This window comes from Rattus norvegicus, chromosome 7, assembly GCF_021556685.1.
Source record: "Rattus norvegicus strain SHRSP/BbbUtx chromosome 7, alternate assembly SHRSP_T2T, whole genome shotgun sequence".
Classification (NCBI taxonomy): Eukaryota; Metazoa; Chordata; class Mammalia; order Rodentia; family Muridae; genus Rattus; species Rattus norvegicus.
Genome location: NC_141540.1, coordinates 26203431 through 26225494, shown reverse-complemented (window position 1 = coordinate 26225494; position 22064 = coordinate 26203431). Strand labels below are relative to the sequence as shown.

Here is a 22064-nt window from a genome sequence, read left to right as displayed (position 1 = left end):
AGCACTGGGGACTTTGAGAGCAGGAGGGACCCTAGGGTGCCCATTGTGAAGAGTTTCTTCTTGGCTCTACTCACTGACCCAATACTTTACTATAAACTCCACTTCTGGCCTTTGATTGTGGATCTGGTACCTTTTGTTGTCACCTCTTGGTCATTGTCCTCTGAAGTTTCTACTTCCTCCTTGCTGTCCCTGCCCTGATCCAGGAAGTTCCTGCTTCCACCCTGCTGTCCCATGAAATCACCATGGCTGCCATCTGCTGCCCCTGCCCCCTTGATATCCTTCTGGGGGTCCTTTCAGCTCTGGCTCCTCAGTGGCCATGGTGAGCTGCCAGCATCTCCAACCATGCCACTTCACCTATGTTTCTGTGTCTGCTTCAGTGCAGACATCAAAACAAACTTCCGGTTTTCCTTTGAGGAAGACCATCCCCTTCATTTTGGCATCGATGTTCTTGCCTAGCTGCTCCTCGAGTTCCTTCCAAGTGTAGCTCAGTTGGACATCTCAACAAAGCACTGCAGTATCATGGTCTCAAAGGCTGCTGGGCAGTGGATCAGGGAGCACTGGTCGACCGATGTGGCCCCTGATCTGTGGAGATAGAGCAGCTGCCAGGTCTCTACAGCTCCTTTCTCCTCAGTCAGCATCTCAGCTGACCGCTTGAAATGGCCAACGGCAGTGGGGGCACAGAGTCCAATAGTCTGATGGCATCTTTGCTGGAGGCTTTCATTATTTGTTTCAGAAGGAAAACCTATTCATTCAAATTTAGTGCTGGCTTTCCGCTCCACCTGGGGTAACTGGTACTCTTCTTTGGTAAAAGCAGTTCAAACCCCTATCCTTCCAGCTCTGCCTGTTCTTCTTGAAAGATCAAAGACTCCATTTCCATTGGTGTACATCTATGAACAACCAGGTCACCCTCAGGATGTCTAACCCACTTGCAGCCAGTAAACCCACAAAATTGCCATTTCAGCACCTTTCAGGGTGATTTCCTTTTGCTTCTGCAGAATGTCCCCATGTAAGGACTGGGCATTCCTGCTTTATGCATGTGTTTTGTGACAGCTCCTGCCACTATTCGTGGATTCACAGAAGTTGAACATGTCCCCTTGAGGACCACTGTAGCCTTGGAACACATCCCCACTCACCACTGTCCTCTCTGTCTCCTGTGCTCCACAGTTAAGGCTGCTTTCTGAGTCTTTTCCCAATCAGGTCCACCCGTTCATACGTAGGTTTTGTATATTTTTAGCAACATTAAATACCCAATGAGACCATGTTGCAGAGAAAAAGCAATGTTTGCGGGTTGCCTTCAGAATCGTTATTGTATGCTATACATAAAATTTCTTCCACCTGATCTTCAAAACCAGTATCTAACATCTGGTCATCTTCATCCAGGACAACATGTTAAAGTTTGGTGAGATCTAGCTTGCCATTCTGCAAGTGATCCTCAATATGAGCTAGGGTCCCAACCAGGATATCAATCCCACTCTGCACTTGTTCTCGTTTACCACCATAGGGAGTTTCACCATAAAAAAACACTGATAGCTTTTATCGATGTCACTGAAGTCTTTGCTCATTTGATTTGCTAATTCTCTTGTAGGTGCAGCACTAGTATCTGATTGGCTTGGCCTCTCTTCCTCTCTTGAAGTCCACCTTTAAGTTACCCAATCAAAGGGACGGCAAAGGAGAAGGTCTTCCTGCTTACTGTCCATGCCTGGGCAATAAAGTCTGTCTCACTGTATACATGATGGAATGTCTTGGTTTTTAGAAAAAACGGGAAGTAAACCCCTCAAGCTTTGAGCTTTGAGAAGCTTGACGGTCTCTTCGGGTATGGGAAAATTAGAGAGAATCCTTTCTTCTCCATGAGTATTTCCTTTTCTATCTCATTACTATTTTCTTCCCCAGGAGCATCCCTGGAGTTGGAGTTTGGTTCGGAATGGGAGAGGACATTCTTGAGCCTGGGCTCTTCTCTCCCTTGTCTCATTAACTTCTTTCCCTTTCTTCTCCTTGGGCTTGGGCATGTCTGCCTCTGCTTCAGAAACTTCCTGGTTTTTATCTCTGTTTTTTTCCCATTGGCTGTTTTCTTCTCAAGGGACTCCTTTTCTTCTGGGATGTTTTGCTTTTACAAGCATTGTGGTCTTGAGGCTCATCCTCCTTCTTGGCCTAGTTGGATTTAGCAGAACACACATCAACTTCAGAAGGCCCTTTCTCTTTCACTGCTTTTGCTCTGGAGGAACAAGTCTTTTCCATTCCTTTCATTGCTTCTTCTGTCTTCGATTTTGGCTTCTCCTTTCTACTTTTCCTCTTGCTTGCATTGGCAGCATTTCCTTGCTCTCCTCAGCCCTGTCTTCTCCCTACTTGGATGCACTGGGGAGTTTCCTGGTATTTTTCAGTGTGAGCTACTCAGGTCTGCCAGTCCCCCAACTGTGTGCAAAGGAGAGAGAGCGACAGAGCAGCCTTCTACTTGTGATCCACTCTGCATCTCTCAATAATTTCTTCCCTTGGAAAGAGATGATGCTTACTTCCCCTGCAATTTCTGTTAGAATTTCTACTACTGTGAAAACACGCCATGACAAAGGTAATATATTACTGCCTTGTCATGTACAATATTTTCTTGTGGCTGGCTCAATGGTTGTGAGTTTCCATCCAAATCATTATGGTGGGAAGTTAGGCAGCTTCTAGACAGGCAGCGCAGTTGAGGTGCTGAGTGTTGTACATCATGCTCCAAAGGCAAACGGAAAACTCCTTCCAGGCAGATAGGAGGAGAATCTCCAAACACATGCATACAGTGACACACATATTCAAACAAGCACACACCTCCAATAGTGCCCCTCCATTTGCCATGCAAGTACAAACAAACACACGCAGTTTCCAAGCTCTGTGCTCTGTGTCCTCCCAGCTCCTTTTTTGGTCAGCATTTGTCTTGATCAAACAATGAACTTTCTGAACGTAAAGTACTTCTTTCTATGGGCTCCTTAGCTTCCCAGAAATCAACCTTCTTTGTGACTGTGACAGGCGCTTAGGTGCAAACATTTGGGCAAGTATCTGTGAGTGTTTTTGAGATGTTTTTCTCTAAGGAACATAAGGTCCGCACGGCATGATTTTTGGAACATTTCCTCGGGGTGCATTTCCAGCTGCATCAAACTGTGAAAGCAACAAGATTCTCAACCATCCACTGCCTGGGATTCCTGACCATGAACACAGGGAAATCAGTTGCTTTTTCTGCTGATACCCTGCTTTTCCCACCATGAGATACTGTATCATCATTACATCTGAGCCAGGACAAGCAAGGTGCATTCTCGGTTCTTTCCCAGGCCCTATCACTTAAGTTCCAGCTGCTGGACCTTGGAGATAAGCACATCCAGATGGACACTAGGAGTTCAGCTTCAGCTTGTTTGGGAGCTACAGGACTTCTCAGTGAATATCTCTTTGGTGGCTCCAGGTGGAAAAGTCAGACCCCTTTATTTATACCTCATGCAACATGGGATCTGAAGAGGTAGAATGCTTCCTCCCTAGGTATATGCACACTGGTACAAGACTGACATGCTGTCATGTTTGTCAAGGAAAAGGTGTGTGTGCCTCTGCCTGTTTAAGAGGACAATGCTTCTGGTAGCTTTTCATAGGGATCCTCTAACTTGTTGACTTGGCATGATTTGAATTCTCCCAGGTCCTCAATCTACGAAGTGTTGATATAAGCCACTGGTGTGGGGATTGCCTATTGCTCCCTCCATGATGTTAATACCAAGGCTTTTTTCAAAAAGTCTAAGCCATAAGACCCTGTCTTTTAAAGCCTTTTGCTGGGTGACCTAATCTTTTCCCACCAGATGTTCTAAATCCCAAGACAACAACTCAGGTAGAGCAGGTGCTGATGGGATATTCTAAGTATGAGATGGTTGTGAGACTGGATCCAGAGATCTACTGTGCCTGTCACCTCGAAACAGTTCCATGATTCACAGATACCTGGTGTGGTTCACCCCAATAGGGCTGCACTCACTCAGAAGGCCATCTTACAGGGGCTTTGTTCTAATCTATTTTTGAGCAGAGTCTGAGTGAAGAGTTTACCCTCTTTGAAGACTTGGGCCTGTAGGTATTCTATCCACATGTCTGCAAGGGCTCAGTGGATTGGGCTCTACCTGCTAAGGCATCCATAGGGTCAGTAACCATATGGACTGCTTGGGCTTTGTCTTCTTTTGCTAGATTATTTGGAAAACATCTCCATCTGTCTCTGTATATAGAGAAGTAGGAAGCCATGATTTGCTTTGTATTCTGCTCTTCACCCTGGCTTGGATCCTTAACCTAAAGCAACCATTCCAAGTGGTAACTCCATAGTGACATCCAGGGGGTCATGAAAGTTGGAGAAGGGATAGGACACAGATTAGTGGGTGAGAATGTATTCTCAGAACCCAAGAGGGCATCTCATACCCCAAGACTGATTGTTACCATAGTGCCCAGCTCTGGTTTAGCTTTCTGTCTCGATACAAGATGCTGTCTCAGCAGGAACTTTGTGCCTTTTCTGAGGTAAGACCCATCTTCCTTGTGGGAAGTCATTTTGCCTTCTTTTATGAATGCCTGACTGTCCGGTAGAGTCAAGTGAGACCGGGGTCTACTAGCAGATTTCCTGATTTGCTGATACATGGAAGGTTATGAGGGACACACTTGAAGCTCATGTTGAGGGGATCAATGTTTGTTAATGTTAGAGGAAGGAATGGAAAGGAATAGATGAGCCTTGAGATGCTAAGTAATATTGAATATATATAAGGCATTGTCTCTGTGGGCTTGGAACTTTGTTCCCCATGATTCTATAGACTATTGTCAAGTCCAGGAGAACCTGGAAACTCGTGTAGTATGGACTGAGCAGCCCTAACCATTTTGTTCTTTGTTTAATTTCTTTTATTTAGTAAGCATTCTATTCATTCACATGTCAAATGCTATCTCACATCCAGGTTACCCTTCCATAAGCCCCATCCCACATCTGCCCTCACAGCCCTCTGCTATGTCTATATGTAGGTGCTCGCCCACCCCCCTACCCCCTCCCACTTCTCCAGTTTACCCCTGTGCTGGGGGAATCAAACCTCTAGAAGACCAAGGGGCTACCCTCCCCTTGCTGTCAGTCAATTCTTTTCTCTGATAAATAGGTATTTGGAGCCATGGATCTCTCCCTGTACACACCTTGTTCAGTGATTAAGACTCAGGGGCTTCTGGGTTGTTAGTTAGGCCAATGTTTTTCTTCCTATTGGGTTACAATAACCCTCTCCTTCTGTAGTCCCTGCGACAGCTGCTCCACCAGGGTCCCTGAGTTCAGTCTGATGGTTAGCTCCAAGCTTCCACATCTGCATTGCTTAGTTGATAACCAGGTCTCCCAAGAATCAGTCAAACCAGGATTCTGTTATCACGCGCCTCATGACAAAGACAACAGTTTCAGGTTTGGTGTCTGCACACAGTGTGGATTCCCAGGTAGGAAAGTTCCTTGAGGACCCTTCCTTCAGTCTCTGCTCCATTTTTTGTCCTTGTTTTTCCTTTGGACAGGAACATTTCTGGGTAAAATACTTTTGAGATGGGCAGGCTCAGCCCTCCATTGGGGACTGTGCCTATATACTGGAGGTGGTCTCTTCAGGATCTATGTCCCTCTTCTCTGCACATTTAGGCTAAAGCCATTCTCAGTGGGTCCTAGGAGCCTCTCATTTCCTGGTCTGTGGGACCCTCTGGTGGCCATCTCCAGTTTGTAATCCCTGTTACATATTTTTATCTATTTCCTAAACCTCTCTTCCTCTTTACCATCTCCTCCACTATCTTATATTGCCCCCTTATTTCCTCCTCCTCCTGTCTCCCTCCCTGGTCCCCTTATTCCTCCACCTCCTGCAATAATCCTGTAACCTCCTCAATGCAGAACTGAAGCATCCACACCCTGGTCTTCCTTCCTCCTTAGCTCCATATGGTCTGTGGGTTTTATCATGGCTATTGTGAGCTTTTTGGATAATATCCTCTATTCAGTGAGTACAAAGTGTGTGGGTTTTTTTGTGACTGGGTTACCTCACTCAGCATGATATTTTCTAGCTCCATCCATTTGCCTGAGATTTTATGAAGTCATTGTATTTAATAACTGACTAGTATTCTACTGTGTAAATGGACCACATTTTCTGCATCCATTCTGCTACTGAGGGACTTTTGGTTTGTTTCCAGCTTGGCTGTTACAAATAAGGGATTTATCAATATAGTGGAACATGTGTCCTTGCTATATGTAGGGGACTTTTGTGTATATGCCCAGTAGAGGTAACCTTTTTCTCTGAGAGTTTTATTCTGTCTTTCCAGTAATCCCCTCTCCCAACATAGAAGGCTGCTGGACATTTTGCCAGACAGACACACATACTCTGCTCTCCTCTCTAGGGGCAGTTAGCTCTCATTGTCTTTTCAGTCTCATCACAGGCACCGATGGTCACATTTCAAGCTTTATTTCCTGTCCCAGTCCAGGAGGATTTGGATCTTTCTTGCATGAACTCTGTTCTCTCCTCAATTAACCATATCCTGTTTCTTCAGCCAGCTGAGAAGATGCCAGAGCCAATACATGTACCCTAGCCTCAGCAGACAGGCCTTGCCATACTTTCAGAGTCCTCTGCCTATCACAAAGTCACTTGCTGTTGTTGTTGTTGTTGTTGTTGTTGTTGTCGTTGTCGTTGTTGTTGTTGTTGTTGTTGAGAAATATCCCTAGCTCACCTGTTGTTGTCCTCCCTCAGTCACCTTCTCTTCACTGTGACCGAAATGGCAGGAGGAAAGTAAACACTCTGCTGAGCCATCTGTGTCTGTCCACCATGTTTACCCTTCTATTCCTAATGGGCCCTGTTCACAGGGGCTGAGGTCTGCAGTTGCCATTCTTTACTGTTGTGTCTCTCCATTCTCAGTTCTAACAAGGCTACGTAAAGTACCCTGGGGTGGAGTAGGTAAGGCAGTAACCTGAGACGTGGAGCTGAGATACTGTGGCCTCAGCTCATGCTCCATAAAGGATGCAGCCATTTGGCCCCATGGAGAACAGGAGCACTAGATGTTGCCTTGTCCAGCAACCCCTCAAGCCTATTTCTGCTGGAGTAAGGGAGGCCCCAGCCTGCCTAGGGGGGATGTGGTTCAAAATGAACATCATTTATATTATGGTTCCATAAAGAGTCGGTTCATGTATTCAAATGTTTGGAAATGAGTGGTCAGAATTGTCAGTGAACTTTACTCAATACATTTTGAGTCCCTTAAACTCAGGCAAGGAAAATCAGACCTGTATATTCCCTGAGGTCTTCAGGGGTCCCAGTGTCTGTCTAATGGAAAACATTCTACAGGAACATGGAAGGATTTCTAAAGCAGGTTATGTGTATTAGGAGGGTTAATTTAGGAATATCTGAATACAGAGGGCACTTAGCTCCTAAAAGTGGGAGTAAGTCTTTTACTATGTGGCAGTTCTCCACGGGTATTTTCCCATCTCCTTGGTCGATGCCTCCATTGGTGAGACAAACTTAGCAACAATCCAAGAGTCACCACTGGACCTCTGGATGAGCCCAGCTGTTTGAGAAGAGCTTCAGAACATACAATATTGACACCAACTGCCATCCTATCAGTACATTGGCATTTCTCTCCAAATGCCTTTTTATTGTACAATGAGAATCTCTCTCCAACTGCCTACCTCCCTGTACATATGGAATCTGATGTCAACTGCCATCTTTTTTGAACATAAACTGTCTATCTGCAATTACGTTCCTACGCAAATAGAGGGCATCTCTCGAAACCTGCCTTCCTCCGAGGACATAGAGTAACTCTGAGCAATTGCATCCCTTGACTGCATCTAAAATTCTTAAGTGGAAGAAAAATAGTCTTGGGGCCCAGAACCAATATCTCAAAATTGACATCTCTCTAAACCATTCAGATGAAGTGTAAAGACAGTAGAAGATAGGAAAATTCAGTCTGATTAAATCAGGGTAGAATTATCCCCAGTTTCTTACAAAGTTAGGTAGGGGTATGTCAGGTAGTGACTTGGAGATATTTGTGTAGAGATAGGAGTATCTGATAGAATCTTTACATTATGTTCAGTTCTGAGGGACCCTGTCTGACAAATGAGCAAAGTTCAATGATGAGAACATATATAATTGAAAAATTAATAGAGCAGGAAGAAGGCGTGGGAAGCAAGGGTTAAATAGTGTAGTCATCCAAGAAACCTAACCTTACGGCCAGCACCACAGGAAAAAACAACTCAGGAGTCAGTACATGATACTTTTTCCAATTGGCCAGGGTGCATTTGAGATCATGAATCCTGCCTGCCACATAAAAACACAGGCCTTAGTGATTATAAAACTATAGAGGTCAACAAATATCTCATTGGAAGGATCCAGTCACAAATATAAACTATGAAAACACTATTCCATTCTAATATCAAGAGCCTCTATCAGGTTCTAGGAACGTCAATTCAGATCCATCTACTTTCTGAGAATGCTCTAGAAGAAAACGTCCTTGACCAAAGAGTGGAAGGGGGGCATGTTGCAGAAGGAAGATCATAGAAAATACTTGGACACTTATGGGCATCAATAAAGTACTGCCACAAAAATTCAACCTGTCCATCCACACATAAAATTCCAGAATATCCACAAAGATGCAGTGGATAATGTAAAGTTCATAGACCTCACCAGCCCATCAATGCAGACACTGCCTCTCACTGAAATGGCAGCATTGGACCAAGGATTTTATGCTCCAAAGCTCACACTAGGAGAGCCACAGGATGGCATGGAGGCAGATGCGTAGAGTATGGGCCAACTACTCCATTATATCACCACAGGGTCCAATTTCTTCAGTGGAAGGACCACGAAAGAGATCAGAAATAGATTGTCACAGGGCCCTATGACATTTCAACTCACTTCTGGCAACCGGAAACCTAATCCACCAAATCCTTACAGGTCGCCCAGAGATGAGGCCCTCCATTGAGAACATTGAGACATTTTTGTGTAATGAGAGGAAATGTGAAGTACTTAGCTCGACTGTTACCTATCCAGATTCTCAAACTGTAGACATGCTCTGAGGTATGGAATTTTATAGTTGCAGGAAATTAAATCCTTGAACAAGTAAAACTACAGTAAAATGATGGGGGACATATTTAAATTTAAAAGAACAGGAACAGAGGGCACTTGAGCATGGATCTAAGACTTTTGTCATTACTGGGCTTACATGCCCTATGCCACCCAAATCATGAGCACATCCCTTTATTCTCTTCTTCCACCAAAGAGAAAGGGGAGTAACCCCAACTTTGGCCTCATCCATATCCAGCCCTAGGAGAGCATTGGCCTGCTGCCCTGACACAATAAGGCCAGTAGTGGCAAGAAGTGCTTCCATGCCTGCCACTACATTACAGTGTCCCAAGAGGAGGAGCACAGAGACTGCCTGTGCCCTCCATTCTGGAGATGTGTCTACCCACTGAGTCCACATCAGCATACCAGAAGAGCAAATGCCCCTGCAATCTAAGGAATTCTTAGACAAGGAGCTCTAAGTAAACCCTCAGAGGATTGAGTGCTTCAAGGGACTAGACAAGAGTATCAGGGTTTTCCTGTCAAGAATCTGTTGTGTTAAGGAGTCTGTGAAGATGAAAGCCTAGTATATAACTTTCAAAAATATGGATCTTATGAAAGAAGCAGGACCCAGAACCCCATGAGTTTCTAGGCAAGTACAAGATTGTGCATCACTTCTTGACCTTCTTCACTATACCATGCTACAGTCATTAGCCTCTTCTAGGGCCTACTAACATCAAAGGGGGTCCATGTAGATACTGAGTGTGCTCCAGCAGGGGACTTCTTGAACTAATAATGGAGGAGTCCCCAAGCAGGAAGACGGGGCAAAAATATTTGTGCAAATAGTGACAGTCATAAAGTATTGAAACACCATTGACTTTGTCTATGCAAACATAAAACACCAGAATATCCTCAGCGAGTCAGAGGTTGATGAGAAATAGACAGAGATGACCTGAACCTCAATGCAGACTTTGCATCTTCCTGAAAAGGCAGCATGGGTCCAAGGGAATTATGCTGTAGACCTCACACTAGATGAGCCATTTGATGGCAAAAAAGGCAGATGCGGACAGTTTGGGCATGCTCTTATATTACCTGACCACATGTTCACAGGCACTGAGAGTAAACACCATGGAAGAGACAAATATTGTCACAGGGACCTATAACATTGCAACTCACTTCTCTTGGCAAATTGAAATCTAAATCCCCAGACACTCACATTTTCCCCAAAGTTGAGTTCCACCATAGAAAACATTGAAGGACTTTCCTGGGCAATGAAATGTGAAGTTAATATGTAGACTGTGACTTCTCCAGATTCTAACATTATGGACAGGCTTTGAATCATGGAGTTTCATGTCAAGGAACTGGAATCCCCAAAAAAGTAAATGGAAAAGATGGGGCCCTAACTACTCTAGAAGAACAGACACAAGATGTGAGCATGGATCTAAGACTTCATCCAAGCCTGTGGATCCAGGTGCTCCACCACCCCGACTCCTGCACACCCCTTCCTGTCTTGTCTTCCACCCAACGGAAGGGCCTGTGAGCCCAACTGTGCCCTCCTCCTTTACCAGCCCTCATGAGAGCATGGACCTGCTGCCCTGACTCTGTCAGGACACAGGAGGGCAAGAAGAGCTCCCATGCTTTCCATTGCTCTACACTGTCCCAAGAGGAGGAGCAGATACTGCCTGTGCCCTGTATTCTGTAGATGGGTCCGCCCCTGTGAACACATGAGCACATCAGAACAGGAAATTCCACTGTCGCCTAAGGAAGACTTGGACAAGGAAACCTTCATCACCCTCTCAGAAAATTGGGTGTCTCATCAGAATGGGCATAAGAGAGAGCTTCCCTGTTGTTTCCTGTTTCCTTTTCTGTTATTTCAAAAGTCTCTGAAGATAAACCACAACCCCCCACCCACCCATATCTTCCAAGAACCTAGGTCCTCTAAATCAGGGAGGACGCAGTAGGAAATGAAATGGTATGCTTGTATGGGAGTGTTCATCACAACATTGACATTGTACACTACACCATCCTATTACCATTAACCTCTTCTAGGTCCTAGTAACATCAAATCCTTTCCAGCTAGATACTCAGTATGTTCCAGCGGGAAACTTCTTTGACCTCAGAATGGAGGAGGGGCTGCTGCAAGAGGAGGAGTCAAAGAATTTTATTTGGGCAGATAGTGCCAGACATAAAGTATTGCCACTATCTTGACATTGTTTATTGAGACATTAAACATCAATACATTTTGCAAATTGCAGACTGATATATGAAGGTAATAGTGCTTGTTTACCAGGATCAAAATCAAATATTCTTATTAATATTCCTCTATCTTCTCACATTAAAGCATTATATGTGCACCCAGGTGGCATTGCCTGAGAAGACGTAAACAAATACCTGTGTAACCCAGATGTGGAATCAGCAAAAGACCACAGAATTAGTCTACCTGAGTCTATCTTATTCAACATTGACTTCACAGGTGCTCCATGCTCAGGAAAGCGTGTGGGGTCACTTAGAAGAAGGGGTTACTTGGGCAGTTGTTCTCTATGTGCTTCAGCCAGCACTGGCTTCAGCTTGGATAAGCTGCATTTCTGAAGCCTCTGATAGCAGGATCACCGCTCATGCTTTTCATTGTTGAGATTTATAAGTACTCCAAGTGTCCAGGACAGTGGATCGCCCTTCCCTACAATAACATGCCTTTAGCATTCCCAAATGTTGGTATAGACTCAACAGCAAAGGGCACTAAAATATCCACTGGCTTTGACTTTTGAATGAGTAAATTTCAGTGCATTGGATCCACTAAAGCAATAGCTACTAAGGTCTGCATGTTCCTTACATTCGCTGCAAAAAGACACCAGGACCCAGGCAGCAAACGTATAAAGTGAATGTGTGCTTTAAACTCATTTACAAGTTGAGTATCTACTGGGATCATCAAAACCATTGTGAACAGAACAGCTGAGAGTCACTTGGACCACAAGTGGGAGGCAGAGAGGGAATCAGTTGGAATGGCCTGGGCTTTTGATACCTGTAAACCCAGCGCCAGGAACACAGCTCTTCCCCAGACTATACTGCCTAATTCTTCCTAAACTGTTGTCCCAACTAGGAATTGTATTGAAGCACATGACCCTAGGGGGACCAACCTAATTCAATCTCCTACATAGGTGCTGATGATTTTCACTAGGAAGAAAAAGGCTCTGAAGGCAACAGTCAAGACAGGTACTGTGCTGAGGTATTGAGAGGGACACTCTCCACCTCTCCAGGTCCTGTTTTCATGGATCATTCATGAGGGAATTATAAGTGGAAAAAAAAAGGAAAACACTCTGTGAATATGTTTGTGCTTTGGACTGGGGTTTGGTCCCTATAGTCCCGGGAGACGTGTTTTTTTTTTTTCCCATGAAACCAAATGATTCCTATGTACCTATTTTAGCTCAATTTCAAGTCCATATGGTGGGATTTTTCCTGTATATCTCAGCAGAGGTCAAGGAAAATACTCAACCTCAATTGATGGCCATCCTCTTCAGAAAGAAGAACCTAGGCATTCAGTACATGCTGCTTTCCTGTATAGCTGTGAAGGCTTGACTCTGTAAATTATCCTACCATGGCCTTGCAGGGACCTGAAAAGCATAAATATATTGCGAGGAAGGCACAGAGAAGCATCTTACTACATTGTTTTGATATTGTTGTTCTCCAGTATCTCTGAATTCAACTTTCAAGGGTTGTGGCATGAGAACATCTGTTTTCTTAAAAAAAGTAAATGAATATTAATCCTGGCAGAAGAACCTTGCTAACTGTGTGAGGAAAGGGAACAGAAACTATCTGAAGAGACTGCAGTAGCATTCAATCCTATCCCCAACCCCCAAACAAAGCCCAAACCAGCTGCTTATGTAGACAGCAGTATCAAGTGTTTGACTTTGTCCTTCCCAAAGGCTAGAGCCGTAACTTGTGAACCTGAACCCTTCTGGGCCCCAGACATTGTCCTGAGGGAGTCATGCAATGGTAATGTTGAGTGCAGTCTGGGCAGGAAGCTCTCTGGGATAAGAGAACAGGGCACATCCTCTGTATAGGGAACAGGGTGAGCTGCAGGACAACATCCTAACAAAGTTCCATGTCCCTTACCTTGCCAGATAAACCCTCTCATGTACCAATTTTGACAGTTGCCCCAGAGAAGGCATCTGCTAGAAGATATTGAGAAACCAAATATGAGTGAGGAAAAGTCACAGACTCTTCCAAGTGAGAACTATGCAGCCCACATCACCTCAGCATTCCACATGCTGTGACTTCTATTACACACATATCATATGTGCAGAAGTGACAGTATGAGAAAATAATGGAGACATACTTAATACTACTGGATCATGCCATAAATGTGGGGTAGGCTGAAGGCCTTCACAAAGACTTTGTCCATGACCATACATTTTCTATCCCCACAATTTATTCTCTTTCAATTTTTCCCATTAATTTAAGAAGCACTGATTCTGTTCATGCCTGTTCAGGCTGCTGTGTTTAGAACCACACCTATCTGAAGAAATGTCATGGGGAAAACTGTCTCCATGCTTAACATTTTCTTCTGCTGTCTCATGAATGGGAGCCCTAGATACAGTGAGGCCTACCAGTGTCACTCTGTGGCTGTCCCTTATGCGAGCCGCAGCAAAGTTCAGGAGCAGATCCCTTGCCGTTTTGGCAATAAGGTGCTTGCAATCTGTTTGCAAACTGCAGAGGATAGAATGAAGGCAGGACTCTCAGGGTTGTTTTACCTCTTGCAGTTCAAAAGAGTTCCATCTTGATTCTTCCAAAGATTGAAATGGCAAACCGTTTCACACCTAGGAATTGTGTTTAGAGACAGGCCTCCTGTCTGTAGCTTGTGAGTTTAGCATGCACTGAAGTGCTGATAGAATGAAGCCCCCGTCATATGAAAACCAAGAGAAGGACAGCCTCTGTAGTCCAGAGAGGGATGTCCCTGGGCATCGGCTCATGTGTCACCTGATGAGTACTAATTGCAAATGCATTTTCCTCTGGTCCCTGGAGAAAACCTGAGGGAAAAAGATGCCTGAACAAAGCCCACCCACACTCAGAAGGAGTCCTATAGAGATTAAAAAGTGCTTCAGTCTACAAAACTAGCCTACCACAGACAAAGTGATTTCTATTGTGGACATAAGTCAGACTCTAGCTAGGGAAAAGTACAGATTCTCTTTGAAAAAGCAGTGTTCCCAGGCTTACATCCTAGCATATCATGTACACATCATAACTGATTAAAATAGCATTTTAAGTCACATCCATCTCATACTGGAGTATGAGCAGCCTCCTGAACGCAGTAGACAATATGGTAATAGAGATTTGTCCAGAGACAGCATGGAGTCTTTAAAAGAGAATTGGGAAGATGCAATGGGAGGAATAATTGATTCAGGAGATCAAAGGGGGCAGCAGGCTGCTGAATGAGGAGACCCAGAAATCTCATTTGTTGTGTGACCTCTCTTAGACACTGATCAGAACCTGCACTTTTTAGAATGTACATTACTCTTCAAAAATGCTTGCTTTTCTCCCTTGAAATTCGTAGGGCAATGTCAATGATCTCTTTATGGTGGACTATGAACATAAAAGTCAGAGAATGTCTCTGAGTATCTGTGTTTATACTCAAACCCAGAAGTTGAAGTGCCCAGCTCAGTCCTAAACACTCACTGACTCTAAGTAATCCCTCCTCCCTCTTGTCCTACAAGTGCTAAGAGACAGCATTTCAGGGCAGGCTTCCTCCCTTTATTTTCAGTGTAACCCTGTACTTCTTCCTGAGTGTCCCTATGTCATCCTCTATGAGGGCTAAACCTGGACCCATGTCAAAGGATTCTCAGGGACTAATATCACTACTCTTTGGCACACCCTGAGTATAGTGGGATCTTTGACCTTGGTATCTTCCTAGGTGTCCACAAGGAGGCCCTGCTCTTCTGCCCTTGCAATACAGCTTGAGTCTCCTCATGTCTAGAGAGGGCAATCTGCAAGAAAATCTTGGCTGCTTTCCTGAGGCGTCCCAGCTATTCCAAGCTCTCAAGTTCTCAGTAATATGTGAAGACTCACTTAGCAATTCTTCCAGGGTCTTTGTATAGCACAATAGGACCTTAGTGAATATAATGATGTCTATGGCTCACTGAAGGAGAAACAATGCACAACTGCAGAATAGGGATCCCAACAAAAGAAAAGAACCCATGACCACTCAAGTGCAGAAGAGGTAGACATACTGCATGGCAGTTGGGTGCTCTGGGAGGCAGCCGTCTGCCAACGTTTCTGTGACTGTCATGACAGAGAATTGAGTTCAAAGAACTAAATCCAAAAGAATCCTGCTATCGTTCTCTGGAAGCACCAAATGTGTTATCTGGAAAATTGGTTCATGGGCAGGGGCCACTAGGGACATTGTAGGCACATTTTTCTTCAGGGAAGAGTGAAGGATTGTGGTGGGAGAGAAACAGAGAGAGAGAATGACTGACACAATGAATGAACAAATGAATGAATGAATGAATGAATGAATATTTGCTGTGGAACATATGATGAACTGGAGGTCTGATCCGATGTCAGTGTGCCCTCCTTCCTTCAGGGACATTGCCCTCTCCCTTTATGGGAAGTAATTTTGGAAAGTTGTAGGGCAAGCCTCAGAGGATGTTGAAAGCTTTTCTGTCTGTCTTCTTCCAAATGGGGAGCATCCTGCCTTGATGGTTAATTGTTCTCCTGAGGGAGAAACCTATAGTGGAACTCATGATGGAGCACCTATGTCTCCTTAGAAGTGATATGTCCTCACCCCATTGTTTGGAGGCAAAAGCCAATCAGGAAAACACACCTTTCTGTCATTCCTTGAGATACTCCTCCCTCCCTCTATAGGCCCAGCAGACGTAGGATACCACTAGCATCCCAGAAATCTCACTTGTTGTGTGACCTCTACCAAGCCCAATGAGGCGTCACACAGCCTCAGGGTCTGGCTGTAAGCCTCTGCCTCAGGGAAGGGTGGATGTTATGACCCATGCATGGAACAGGAAAAAAAAGCAGTTCTGGGTACTAGGAAAGGGCCAAATAAGACAGAATTTTAGTTTTATTAAGGACTACCAAGTTGCCAGGATCAAATTCATAATCACAGAAAAGACATCCTAAATGTCTTCCTTACACATGGATGTATCTTGATCCAGCTGTACTGAGGACTGTGTTTTCTTTCCCTCATCTTCTGAGGTCACTATGACTGTCCTAGGCCTGTGCTTGCATATGGCCTCCCATAAAACAGATTATGGGAGCTGTCCAATTCAGCCAGGACTCCCTCCCATGGACAGAGGTATCACATTTCTCAGAGGCATGGAGCTGTGCATTAATCAAAACTTTGGGCACTAGAAATGTCTCGGTCACAGCTGTGTTTCTGGATGGTAGGACAGTACACCTATGTCAGCATTCTTTCACTAGACCTTACAGCCTTACTCTCTAGAGCCTGATGTCAAAGACCTGATGTTTCCCCTGCATTCTGTGACTGGTGTGGTGACACCTGGTACAGAAGCCACCTTCTGTCCAGACTCTTAGTGAAGTTTCATTATTTGGTACACTCAGTTTCCATCATCTAAATCATAGGAGACAGGAATGTTTCCAGAGTCCTGTTTCAGTTTTGTTGACAGCCTTCTAGAAAGGAAAAGTGCACTCCTAGATCTGCCTCCTCAGGACACCTTCATATTCCTTCCCAAGGTATTCTCAGTGACTGTTATCCAGTGCAGGACTTCACCATGGGCCAGGTCAAATGCAGCCTCAGTCCTTCCTGCCTCTTCACTGTTCAACTGTGGAGGCCAATAGGCTGGGGCCTGCACACAGAATATGGAGCCATTAGGATTTAACTCTGAAAAGAATCCAAACATGGCTGATTCCCTTCCCACGTCCCTCAAACCCATGGGTTATGGCTATCCAGGCTGTCTACTTTAGGTGCTAGGGGCCAAGGAATCCTTTCCTCTGATCACCTTAGGAGAGATTGCTGTAGCAAGACCATCACTCTGCTGTGTAGAATGTCTAAATGTATTCCTCCTGCCCCTCTGAACTTTGTTCGCTTGGGCTACTGGGCCTGCTTCCCATTAGCTGCTATCCCTGTGCCTGGTGCCTGGGGATGGTCACTAGACCCTCCACATTTGGTAGTTGAATGATTGCAAATGCCTGGAGGAAGCCTTGTGGTAGAGGTGCACACCTTTACTTCCAGCAACACAGACAGGTGGATCTCTGAGTTACTTCCCAGCCTGGTGTACTGAGGGAATTCCAGGATAGTCAGGGTTACACAGAGAAACCCTGATTTGGGACCTCCATGCTCCAAAGTGAGAAACCTCTTGTGGAGATAAAGGCAGAGTATCTGAGTACCTCATCTCTGGCAGTAAAGTAGGCAATGTAAGTTAAACTACAGTTTCTGACAGTTAGGGCTTGCCCATCCCCCAAGGTTCTGCCCAACAATACCCTTTCTAAAAGTGGGGGGAGGGTCTATCAGCCTCCCTTCCTTCTTGCTCTGCCACAAAACAACCACTGCCTGATGTGGACCAGTGTACAAAAATGTGTGTCTGGCATAAGTTACTTTGCATTGATTTGACAGACACTATGACCAAAAGCAACAAGGAGCACAAATGATTTAATGTGGCTCCTATATCCTGACCATTGTCAAGATTTAATGTGGCTCCTATATCCTGACCATTGTCAAGATTTAATGTGGCTCCTATATCCTGACCGTTGTCCATCTGTGAGGAGAAGTCAAGGCAGGAACTCAGACGAGGCATGATCCTGTAGGCAGGAAGTGAAAGAGAGCTGACAGAGTGGCAGAGGAGAGCTGCTGACTGGCATGCTGACCTGACTTTCCTGCTCAGATAATGATGCCTTCTAATGGCACATCTCCACATGGGACACCATGCTCCCATAGTAGTCACTGATGAAGAAACTCCCTTTATACCTTCCTATAGGTATACCTTCCTATTAATACAGGAGTTAACTCAGTAACATTTTCCTCCATTCAGATTTCTTGTGCTATTGATGTTGACCAGTTGACTATCACACATGAGCACCATACAAATAAAAATTGCAGTGCTAGGGTCAGGTGAAATGTCATCAGAGACAGAAAATGAGCTAGAATGTCTAAGCATTAGAAGCAGCTGGCTGTTCCTATTATCTTGCTGTTTTAAGACCTATTTGAAGCAGAAGGGAGGCAGCTGGAGGATTGAAGGATGGAATTCAGTGTTCACTAGGTGGAGGGGAATCTCTCTGTCACAGTTCTGAGAGAAGCTTATGTCTCTGACCTCCCACTCTAGAGAGCCATACGCAGAGACAGGTCCTGACTGGAACTCATTCCTGTCAGTGAAATGGCTGTGACCTCCTGCATCTCCCCTCTCAGGCTGGTGGTCCAGAGGGTGAGGTTGTGGAGAGGTAAATTAATTGACAAGAGGCAAAAGAGAGAGACCTCCGTCTGCCTTCCTCCCACATCCCTTCTCCAGCCAGGAAGAGTGAGAATCCTGAGCTAGAGCTCAGAGTATTCCCTCCCTATTACATACAAGCATCTGCTGGCCTCCTGGTCACCCACCAGCTCCTGGCCCAGCCAGCAGAACCAGGAGGGTAGGAGGCTGCTGACTGACATAAATGAGCAAGAGGAGCACAAAGGGTGCTAGACCTATCACAATGCCTGATTCTTGGAAGAGGCTCCACTGCACCCCAACCCTGCTTTGCCCTGGCGTAACCCATCACCAAGAAGCTGAGCTCTCTCCTCAGGCAGTGGGGAAGACATAGCATAATGATTTGTGTTTAATCAGGCTTCAATAGTGGTTCAGCTAGGTGCAGAGAGGTCAGGGGTGGGCCACTGCTAGTGAGGGAGAGGGGACAATTCCCAACCACACCTCTCCAGATCCAGGATATTTCCTACAATCTGCTTCCCCTTCCCTCGGCCAGGTGATCAGTGATACGTATATGCTGCACCCTCAGCATAACGCCCACAGAAGATAAAGGTTGGTTTATTACCTTTTATGAACACCCACAGAAGATAAAGGTTGGTTTCCAACCTTTTATGAACCCCGCTACTATTTTCCACTATGTACCCCATTATTAGTTTCCAGTCTCAAACTGTCTGGATCTAAAACTAACATTCCATCAGGAATTGGAATTGAGTCTTTGCAGGAGTGGGGAAGGGGCTGTCCACTACAGGATCAGAACCTGGGAAGGGGGCTATCAAAATGTTCTCTAGACTTCTCTCCCAGGAAGATGATATGCCCAAAGCTGGGCTAGAAGAGGCAAGAGGAACCAGGGACTGCAAGTAACAGCTGGATAAAAAAGGGGAATAGAAGGAATAGGAAAAAAAGAACAAAGACAAAAAAAGGAAAGGGCAAGTCCCTAGCAAAAAAATTTGAAGAAGGGACTAGCAAAAAGTTGGAGGGAAAAGAGAAGCCTTTTTGAGATCTCTCTAGCCCAGCCATGTGAGACAGGTGAATTGTGAGCCCTTTGTTGATTGACATCCTGCTCCTTCCCAGAAAATGTACCTAGAACCTTATTAGGTCCCCTTCTCCTTATTCTGTTGGGAACTCAGGAAAAGGGTGGGTTGTGGTAAGGGGTCACGTTACGAGATCGGAGGTCAGAACCAAAGGACTGGGGATCACTAAGAGCACCTCTAGCTACAGACAGCAATTCTCCCTGTTCTTACTCCGCAGAGGAAGAGGCCTAATGTCACATAGATAGGGAGAAGGGAAAGGTCAGGTTGTCCTGGTGGCCGCTTCAAGCTAAACAAAAGCTTCTCTTAACTGCTTCCTGATTTAAGGGTCTGTTGATGTATCAGAGTTGTAACGTTAGTAAAATTTATAGCCCACTCCCAAAGTGTAACCAGAGGCTCTGGACTTTGCCCCATCAGTAGCCACTCATTCCTCTCCTTCTCCATCCAACTGAGATGATTATTGCCCAGAACCTTGACCTGTAGTTGCTGATGTTTCAACAATCGCTGTAGGTCCATGGCTGTACCCTAGGGAGCAGACCGATTTTCCAGGGACATGGAACTTGGAAAAATATTCAGATAGCTTGTGTGGCAGTGATGTGACAGACAGGACAATCTTGGTCTGTCCTCTCACAGATGCATACTGCACCCTCCATCCAGACAAGGTTATGTCCACTGGGCACCAGGGCTGCTGTCACTTTTCTCTCAAAGCAGACGATGCAGGCCCTCCCACTCCCACTTTAGAGAAACTCTTTGTGTCTCTCTGGACTGCATTTATGTGAGCCTGTCCAGGACCCCTCATTGGTGGCAGGAGATCAATGCTCACCTGGGGGTTCTGCATATGCTTTGACTGAAGAAAAGTAGTAGGAGGCAGAAGAGAAGTGCACCAGTGTGAAGATGGAGTTCCTGGTAAGAACTCCATCAGCAGTGGGGGTGGGCAGGCTTACCTCTCACTCCATAGTACAATTCCTGCCTGCCCACACCATTGCTGGAAACAGATATCCACCTTAGCTGATGTCCCTGCCCTGCTAGCCTAAGTGCTGGGCCTCAAAGATGAGTTCATGCCACACTCACCTATACAGCCCAGGTTGTTGTGCCTGAAGGTGGAGAGTGGCTTACAGCCTGGAGCAAACACGGGCCAGGCATCTGAGTAGAGGCTATCCAGGGCTGCATGGAGTCTGACAGCCATGAAGTCAATCTTATTGTCACCCAGGAAGTCACCATCCCTGTTCTACTCAAGAATCTTGCCAGTGTGTGGGGTATTGTACCTTGCTATCTCCTTCCTTGCGGTGCTGTCTACTTTCCAAGTTACCCAGGCACTGTTGACCTCAAACACCAGGTCTTAGTCCTGGCTGGAAGTTATGATGTAAGTGTTGGTCTGCTGCTGGATACAATTTGGGCACACTAACAGCATCACCACATGGTAGGGCTCATACAGGGATCATCGCTTGGCCTGGCAGAGCAGGGGGCACACTAAAGCCACACTTCGGAGATGATTTCCTGCCAGGCTGTGAACACTTCTTACTGCCTCCAGTCACCATGAACACTGGCTCCTCATCTCACACAGGTGTCTCAATATGGGTATTGGTCTTGGCCCTCAGAGCCTTAATCCATCATCCTTGGCTACTTACGATCTCCTCCACTCGCTCAGATGTGAGCACTGGAATGCACGCTTTGGTGTTGCTGGTGGCCTTCAGGCAAAGCTTTGCATCTTTGTCCATTCCGAGCTTTGCTGTGTTCTGCCCTTTGGTGGTGTTGGGCTGCTGGATCCTCTGCACAGCTGGGTCTGCTGTCTGGGAGGCCCTGACCTTCACAAATCTGGAGTCCTGGCTGCCTGGGGTGGTGGTGGGGGGTGGAGGGCCTGCAGGGCAGGGTCTGTCGGCTGCTCAGGGATGCCATCCCCACTCCCACTCCTCTGCCATTCCAACTCCCAGTCCTACACCATCACAGGCACCAGGTGTGGGGGTTGAGGCTCCCACAAATGCAGGAGGCAGAGTTGATCAAGATCCAACTGAAGGGCACACTCCTCTTCCTGCATACCTTGGTCTTTTTGCTTCCTCTGAAACATCATAGTTATCCAAAGCCCCATTTCTTCCCATCATTCCAGATACCACTAGACTAGGCGTGGGGAATCAAAAGCTGAGGGAGAGGGAGGGAGGGAGAGAGAGAGGTGGTGGACAGGAGAAGCAGAGAGCGGAGGGCCTGTCTTCTTTATTTCCTCACCATCTCAGAACAGCACATGAGCCAGGTGAACTCTGGAGATATCTTTCTTAGTCTCCACACTCTCCCTAACCCGTCAAAGGGCTGATTGGTTATTTTGTTCTTAAAGTGTTGATTAGTTATGTTGTTCTTTTTCACGGAAGCCCTCATGTTTTTTCCTGAGAACATTTCCCACCTTAAGAATATGACTTTCACAGTTTTAGGCTCCCTTGGCTATGTGCTATTGTGTGCTGTGTTTTCTGAAGCATTTCAGGTCTTAACTTTGTGGCCATGATTGATTTGGAATAATCTTCATGTGTGGTCAGAGGGACTTCAATCTCCCATATATGGAAATTTGCTTTTCCCAGCACCATCTCTTGACCAAGGTGCACCTTTTCCTACAGATTTGCACC

At 45.6% G+C, this 22064-nt stretch overlaps 1 long non-coding RNA gene and 1 pseudogene across 2 annotated transcripts in view; one reads left to right on the top strand and one right to left on the bottom strand.

The window, feature by feature from the left end:
* The window catches only part of LOC148004574 (uncharacterized), a 105835-nt gene that overhangs the window by 76174 nt on the left and 7597 nt on the right, over positions 1-22064 (top strand). The gene's annotated exons all lie outside the window — the stretch shown is intronic.
* Positions 111-21173, bottom strand: LOC148004575 (nucleolar RNA helicase 2-like; annotated as a pseudogene).